Source organism: Lichenostomus cassidix, chromosome 4 (assembly GCF_008360975.1).
Source record: "Lichenostomus cassidix isolate B80296 chromosome 4, HeHo_3.0, whole genome shotgun sequence".
Taxonomy (NCBI): domain Eukaryota; kingdom Metazoa; phylum Chordata; class Aves; order Passeriformes; family Meliphagidae; genus Lichenostomus; species Lichenostomus cassidix.
Window position 1 is genome coordinate 3,643,618 of NC_139484.1, and position 8,152 is coordinate 3,651,769.

The following is an 8,152-nucleotide window of genomic DNA, read 5'->3' on the forward strand; positions in this document are numbered from 1 at the left end:
AGTTTGTAAGATTTGTAGGTGGTCTTTTCTGTGTAAAGCTGGAGAACAGTTGTCAAGGGAAAGCTGTGATTATTGTTTGGTTTAGTGCATAAGCACCTAATGGAAATAAACAGAAATGTGGCCATATATAATGACACTCCAGTCTTACTTCCCAGGGAAACAACGAAGCCATTGTTGTATGAACAAATAATTAAACACAAACAAGCCAAAGCAGTGAAATGATATGAGTGTACAATGGAGATGAAGATGCATGTCTGACTTGCTCAGTAGCACAGACTTCAACCACTGTCAGTCTAATTCCAGTCTACATTATGGCATTAACCTGATGAATCAGGAATACCTTTCCAACAGCCCTGGTCTCTACCTTTGGTACTGCTACCTTTCCACATCGTTGTGTGGGGTGATGAGCAGCCTTGATGCTGGTGAATGACCATGGAGACAGCTCCTCACCTCCCTTCACAAAGACACCATATAATTTACAATATTTGGATAGAATGAGGAGATTTGGTAATAAAATTTTCTAGGATTCCTTAAGTTATGTGTAGGACTTTCAACTCTGTCTGAAAGGTTCAGCTGTTTTAATGAAAATGCTGAGATGATGGTATTGGGGGTGATGCTTTTGATTTGGCAGATTGCTTGGTTAGTTGAATGGAAGCAGAGAGGCTGTGCCAACAGATGTCCTTCTCTAAGCTGAGGGCACAAGAATGTATCTGCAGTTGCTGCAGTAGGTCAGGTTGTGATTTCTGCATGTACTTTTCTCCTGGCTGCCATGTTACCATTCCTTCCCTAATTTTTGTCGGTTTTTACAGAAGCCACTTTTCCCCTTCCTTCCCCCTCTCCTCCACACCTCCCTCCCTGATGTGTAACTAAACTCTAAACATTTTCTTCATTTCCTTGTGGTACCTGTTTACACCCAGCTCAGATGGTAACCAAGACTGGCACTGTGCCTTACCAGGACTGCAAGAAAAAATGAAGAGCTTAGAAACTGAAGGCAGGGGAAACCAAGACTTATTTCAGTTATTTACTACTTCCTGACTGAAGTCCTAAAAGAAACTCAAGGAGATAAGCAAGCCCAGAACCCACGAGATGAGACAAATGTACTCATATGAAGCACTTCATATACATCATTAGCTGCTTGAGTGGAAATCTATGGAGTGTCCTTACAGCAAAAGAATGTCTGTCTGGGGCTACAGGTGAGGCATTCTTTTTCTTTGAGATTGTTATGAAAATAAATGGGTTTTGCTTAATGCAATAGGTAAGAAAGTAATATTTTGGGATTTGTAACCAGCAGTTGGCTGTATTTTATTTTTACTGCCAAAGTGCTGGGAGCAAAGCACAAGCATTTTCCTTTCTGCCAATGAATATGTGTTTCTGGCTGGGAATGATGGATGCAGCAGTGCCTGTCTCTGAGCAAGACTGTGCAATTCCAATCTTGAGACTGTCATGAAAAGACGTGATGAGTTCCCTGCTCCATTCTCATTACTATTTGCGGCACCAGAATGAATCTGTTTCACACAGCGAGGTGATCCTGTTATAATCTTTGTCATTGGCTCCAGAACAAGGGAGAAGAGCAAAAGGAAGACAAGGCTTGCTTCTATGAGGGAATTTTGTGGAGAGTATGCAGATGAGACACTAACTTAATTACTGAGGTAAGAGATAGGGCTAAGGTGGTACATTGCAAATGTAAATGCCCTGATGAAGCTGGCTCTTGAGGATCCTCTGGGGATATTACTCACTCGAGGGAAATCCAAGATAATGCTATAGGTTTAACAAATAAATAGACTAAAGACCATGATCTCAGTGTGTAGAAAGGGATATTGTGGATACAGGAGAGAAATACATGCGCTCTGAATATTATCAATGTGTCTCCCTCAGCCCAGTTCAATTGTCTGGTGCGGAATCAGTGATGAGAGTTTAAATTTATCCATAAAAAACTCAGGGTGAAACTCTGAAGATAGAAAGAGAAGGAGATGAGATGTGCATGGAAATGGAAGGAAAATCTTGGCACAGCATCCTCTGAAATGGCAGTGTTGCATTTGCACAAGTCTGGTGGAAACTTCACAATATCACTTGGCTACCACGTTTGGGAAGCAGCTTGTGCCAGTCTTAGGTACAGACTGAGGCAGATTAGATAGCCTAGTTAACTGGAGGATAATCCTTTTTTCTATTTATGCTGGCCTGCAGCAGAGTCCCTCAACATGGAGTTTGATTTAGGTGGTGGTGTTTTAACCCCCCTTTGTATGCTTTTTCTATTTCAAGACATATTAAAGTCTAAAATTGAAATAGCTGCCTGGTAGAGAGATCATTGTAGGTAACTACTGAATTACTTGCAGGGAATATAATGATTCCTCAGTCCAGGTGGGCAATACAGAGGGATTAACTACTATACATGGTCTGCCTTAGAGATATCTTTGCAATGTTGAGGTGCATAAACCCCTTCAGCTTCAAGTTTAAGAATATGAACTTATTCATATTCATATCTCATATTCAGAGAATATGCATAACTGGGAATATGGTATTTACAGCTTCTGATAAGGGGCAGAACGAACTGGGGTGGCTTATTCACTTTTCCTATGGAGTTTTAAAGAATTTTGTCTGAAAAGACCCAGAAGTAAGTGGGGAGGTGCTAAAGGAAGAGAAATATCTCAGTGAGCTGTGTGATGCCAGCTTTCTTTCAACAGTCATCCCCCTTGCACAGCATTCCCATAGCCTGTGGGAATTTAGACGGAAACGTGGTGGGAATTTTGGTCTCCTCCTGCAGAAATGCTCAGAGACCCATCCCTTGTGCCTGGCCATGGTCTAGGGCCATGGAACTGACATGGAACTTGCACTTGGTATTTGGATTTGATTTGCAGACCTGCTTCAGGTGTCCAAAGTGATTTTTGTCTCTACCTTTGAATAGCCAAGTATTCTCGGTAGAGAGGTACCAAGGTAAAGAGAGGCAAAGAGAGGCAGACCAAGCTTGTGTGCATCCTACTCCTTGAGTTCACATCTCTGAGACAGAACCATCAAAACTGCCTCAGAGAGAGTGCATTAGAGATTATGAGGTGTTGAGGTGTGACCATGAGAGGGATAAGTAAATACTGATGACAGATCCATTGCTTCTTATGTCTATACAAACAGGATAAGGCTGATAAAAGTAACAGGTAGCTCTGGACTTGTTACCATGGTTACATGCTCTGTCTCCACTGAAATCACCTGAGTTACAGCTGCCATGCATGTAACAGGCAGTCCTGATGCTGTTCATAGTAATGAGAGAAAACACGCCCTCGCCAAAAAAATGTATGTCAACTGCATGCAGAAATCTGCAGGAGAGGCATTTTCTGTGGAGATGGTTGCTTTTGTGACCTTATGTAGGTCCATATGCTGTAGACTAAATCCAAACATGCCTTTGGGTTTTGAAATTTCTAGTTATTACTTTGCTGCAATTTGGGATGTAGTGTTTGTTGCACAGGCTCTGTAGGATGTCCTCTCTGTATTTTCCCTGATGTCTAAGCTTACTTTTCCCCCCTTGATTTAATAAACCAAACTGTCTTTATATTTATTACAACAGAACTAGTCCTGGAGAAAATGCATAAAGTATGCTTCTAAGTTGCTTGATTTTTGCAAGCCTTGTCATATCAATAAAACAGACAGGTGGCTGGAATAGCAAACTAGCAGAGGTATGACTGAAGGCAGGAAGCATAAGACATCTGTCTGAGTGTCTTGAGCTGCCAAACTCCTACACCCAGCCCTAGGGACTAAGATCCTGCCGTCACTGTCAATATAAAACTCTTTAGTCTGTCATTTAATGTGCCTTAACCTGGAAAGCTATATTTAAACTAATAATCCTATTTTTTTTTATTGTGTGAAGTAAGTGGATTTTAGGATTCTTATGCATGTGCCTGGCATTATGGGTGCAGAATTAATTTATGTCAGCAAACTCAAAGGGTTCATAGGTCTTGCTGCTCCTTGAAGGGAGCTCCTATGCATCCACAGAAAGAAATCCTACCAAAAAGAAAAGAATTGTAGGGGTTGTTTCAGGGGCTGTGAATCAGGTTCAGTCACCCTGATGTATGAAGGAAGGGACTGAAGAACATAACTGAAGACTTTTTTAGTTTGGAAAAAGGCCATGGCTTTTTTTAAACAAAACACTGAAGGTTTTTAATTCTTTTTTGTTCCTTTTTAGGCTCTCTTGGACCTTCTCTCTTTTGGACCTACTTCAAAGTCTGAATACTGAACTTGATCCCTTCCAGAAAAAGTTTGGCCATGCCTGTCTGCATGCTGAAAGCCCTGTCATATAAACCCACATCCCTGGGATAATGGGCTATGAAGTCTTTCTGCTTTTCTTCTCCTGTCTAACCTGGAAAACTTTGCAGTGTTAATTAGGCTACTGAAAGGATTAGGATGTGACATTTTGTAAGCTGATTGATGCCCGGAAAAGTGACATTTAAGGCCATCACAACCTGTTCCCTCTCTGCTAAGCCACTGCACCCTGTATCTTTTTCCCAGCTGCTCTGGCTCTGAAGAACAAATGCATCCCATTCTGCTTGTGCACCAACACTCAAGCCTTGATTTTGGAAAGCAAGAAACTCATTGTGCTCTCTGTCAGCAGTTTCTCCTTGCAGCTTTATATAAACTTCACAGGCAATTTCCTAAAAAATTAGGGTTGCTTACTTTGTTAGTCCCTTAATAACCCTTCCCTTTTGCTCTCTTTCCTCTTCAAAAGAGGCCACAGAAAAGCTGCAGTGCTCCCTGCTTGGTTTCTGTTTGTATATTTATTTTCCTGACACTGTCCCCAAATTAATTGTAATTGGTGTGATGAGAGTTCAGTGGGATTAAATGGTCAGGAGGTTTCTGATTTGTGTGTTTAACCTGGTGGAGAAACTGAGTTCTGAACATGTAAACAACAGCGTTCCAAGTAAATCAGACACCACTACCTGACCTATGCTCATTATAGAGTAAAAACAAGGCCTATCATCATTACAGCCCTTTCTGGTCCTCTCTCCAGCCACTGGGTTTTAATGAGTCTATTTTGCTATATAATTTATTATCCTCAGGGCTTCCCAAAAAGATTCCATTCTGTTGAAACAGGGTCATAGGACCCGAAACAGTTTTGTGCTATTGCCCTCCTCGTTGGTCAATAACTTTTGAACTCTTGACTATCCAGCAATTGGCGAGAAAAGGCCTCCTTTTAAACTGTAAGCTAAAAATAGGTCTAGCTCTCCAGAATTTGCACCTTGAAGGATATATAGAGGAAAAGTGCTTTTTAAATGGAGATATTTAGATATTATTCCACATTTTGTAGCTAGTAGGCCTTGTTTCTTTTCTCTCTGCTTGCTTTTTGGAATTGCCAGCCAGATTACAGAAGAGAGAAATAGTAAAAAAAATGAAATTAAATATAAAAAAATCATATCATCATGAAAAGAAGAATACATAAATACCCATACAGGTACATTCAGGGAAGTCCAGTAGGATTTTTAAGGCCATCCTGACTAAAATACGATTTAAAAGTTGATGTGAGTTACAGGAGCTAGAAAAACAGTTGGGGAGAAATGCACCTTTGTGAATCCAAGTTGGAGGAGGAGCCCTTTCCATTGGTGTTGCAGTCATACAGGACAGGGAGAGAGAGCAGAAGAGACTGAAACACAGAATAAAAGTGGGGTTTTTTTGGTGGCAGATAAAAATGTCAAGACCCCAGGCTTTAAATTTCCTTTAAAATCCCTGCTGCTGCTGAGGTGGAAGCGGATGTGTGGCAGCAGTGGGTAACTCCACTCTGCGAGAACCTCCAGTCCTGAGACACTCCAGGAGTCTGTGGGTTCCTCCAGGCATCTGCTTTGTTACACAAACACACCTGTCTTCATAAAGCAGGTGGACTGAAGGGTTAACATCTGCCATTCATGTCCTGGCTATTGGTGTTTGTGAAGTGCTCTCTATACTCTGGTGCTTATTCAAATATTTAATCATTAAAGCAAAGCCAAACACAGCCTGTCCATCCCTACAGTAATCTATACTGTCATTTCCTTTTTATGACATGTTATCACAGTTTACAGGATTATTCATTATTCCAAAGTGTCCCATTTTTGTCACAAAAAGACAAGAAATATAGAAACAAAGTATTCCCACACAACCCTATATCGTCAGAGCTTTATTTTACGAATAAAGATGTTTAAGTATATGAACAAATATAAAAGAATACTTGTCTATTCAAATTACTTAATTGACCAAACATCTTATGTATCTGGAGTAGGAAGAACATCTCTGAACAGAGCAACAAAAATAATAATGAGCTACATCAGTTAAATCAAGTATCATAAACAAGGTGATTAACCACTTTAATAAAGAAGGCATGCTACATGTTTTAAAAGATATTTTCTAGTCAGATAAAGCTATAGGTACATATTGAACTACTCTGGCATTTCTTGGTGTGGCATGTTAAATGGCTTCTGGGTGGAAAGAGGTCTTTCTACCAAATAAAACAAAATATTACTATGTGCATTAGCTGGCATATGTACCATAAGAATCAGGAGCAGCTGCAAAACAACTAGTGTAAGCAGCATAAAATGAGGCATTCCAGCAGCAAGAGGAGGCTGGCTGTTCACACGTCTCTTCAAAACAGCGAGGACTTGACTCCTCAGCAGTAATGGTGCAGCTAGTATATTTTTCTGCAATGAAAGGTCATTTTTTCTCTCAGGAGAAAAGCAATAAAAGTGGGGGTTTCGTTCTTGAAGAAAATAAATGGGATGAGCATAACCTTTAAGCTTTATGCTTTGGACCGCAGACCAGCAGGAGGAAGCAGTGCTTGTGGGGAATTGATTCAGATATGCTGGGTGCCTTTTTTCCTCGGAGTAAATGGGTGAGATATGTGAGAGGACTCAGGAGTAAAGACTCCTTTCCTTACTTGCCAGAGAAGAGAATGTGAGACAGGAGTGAACTACTCTGCCTAAAAGTCCTTACTACAAAGCAGTGGGGGCACACCTGAGGGCAAGATTGCTCCTTCATGTGCTGTAAACACAGCACACTCGGGTAGCTCAGATGCTGGAAACAGGCTGTCTGAGCAACAGGGAACTCTGACACCACTAATTTACTTTGTGCTGCAGTAACTCATGGCTCTGTCAGTCAAATACTTTTTGGCCAGTTGGAGGATTTCATCTGCTGATTCAACTTGCTAGCAGGGCTTCCAAATCCTGGTGTTGGGTTGTGTTGGTACAGTTGTAGTTCCCCTGTGCATTAGTAAGGTGTTCTCTGAACATACAGAAGCAATCGAGTTTGTTCACAGAGCTGTGCATACGTTTTGGGATGTAATGTGTACCTAGAATCATATAAACACTTAAATGAAAACTTACCCTAATGAAAACAAACCCTACAGCCTGAATGAATTATGCTAGGGTCTTAATTTCCCAAGGTTCACAACAGTACCAACAAAGAACAACTTGCATGAATCAAAGGAAGGTGCTGAATTAAAACCTTGGGGATATTGGGTAGAGCACATCAAACCCCATGTGAGAGGCTTCCTGCAGTTTGTGATCCAGCAGCTGCTCTGCTTGGGCAGTTTTTGGTAACAAACATGCAGACAGCAGTGCGAAAAATGAACCCAGCAACAGCGGCTCCATAAGTAAAATCCCACGCACTGTTTGACAGTCAGACAGATCCAGAAAAGGATCTTCTCTGCGTCATTCAAAACTTCTGGAGGGCACCACGTGCTTACATGGATAAGCCTTGTTAAAAATGGAATACAATAATGACTTTTAGGTTTCCAGTGATAATTTGCCTATACTTCTGCCAGATTCAAGCTATAAGCAGTGTAGACAAAACAGATAAATTTGCCTGTAAAACACAGCAGTTTATGTAAGACACACAGTTGCTGGAAAGTAGCAATTAGAGCTAATGTGATGATGTGTCTTGCGGACCAGAGGGGAAGCCATGGGGACACCCCAACTTGGCCCTAGACCCTGGGAAAAGCTGAACGAGCAAACGAAAGAACTCCATGTTCACCAGGTTCATCTGCAGCGAGGAGAAGATCAAACCTCAGAGGTACACTGGGTTCCCATCTGTGTTTTTCCCCTGAGCTCCCCAAGACCAGACCTTCCACAGGATCACTGCTTCAACTGAACTACTTCATTTGGACTGCTACCACCACCCTAACAGGGTGTCAGGTTGTATCTGACTTTGT

The 8,152-nt window shown here is 41.3% G+C and overlaps 1 long non-coding RNA gene across 1 annotated transcript; it reads left to right on the forward strand.

The window, feature by feature from the left end:
• The first annotated feature begins 662 nt into the window (after nucleotides 1-662).
• On the forward strand, nucleotides 663-4,840 carry LOC146437713 (uncharacterized). The gene is made up of 3 exons (XR_014851507.1): nucleotides 663-1,193; nucleotides 1,557-1,649; nucleotides 4,169-4,840. It is a non-coding gene; the product is annotated as an uncharacterized LOC146437713 (long non-coding RNA).
• Nucleotides 4,841-8,152: the final 3,312 nt, after the last annotated feature.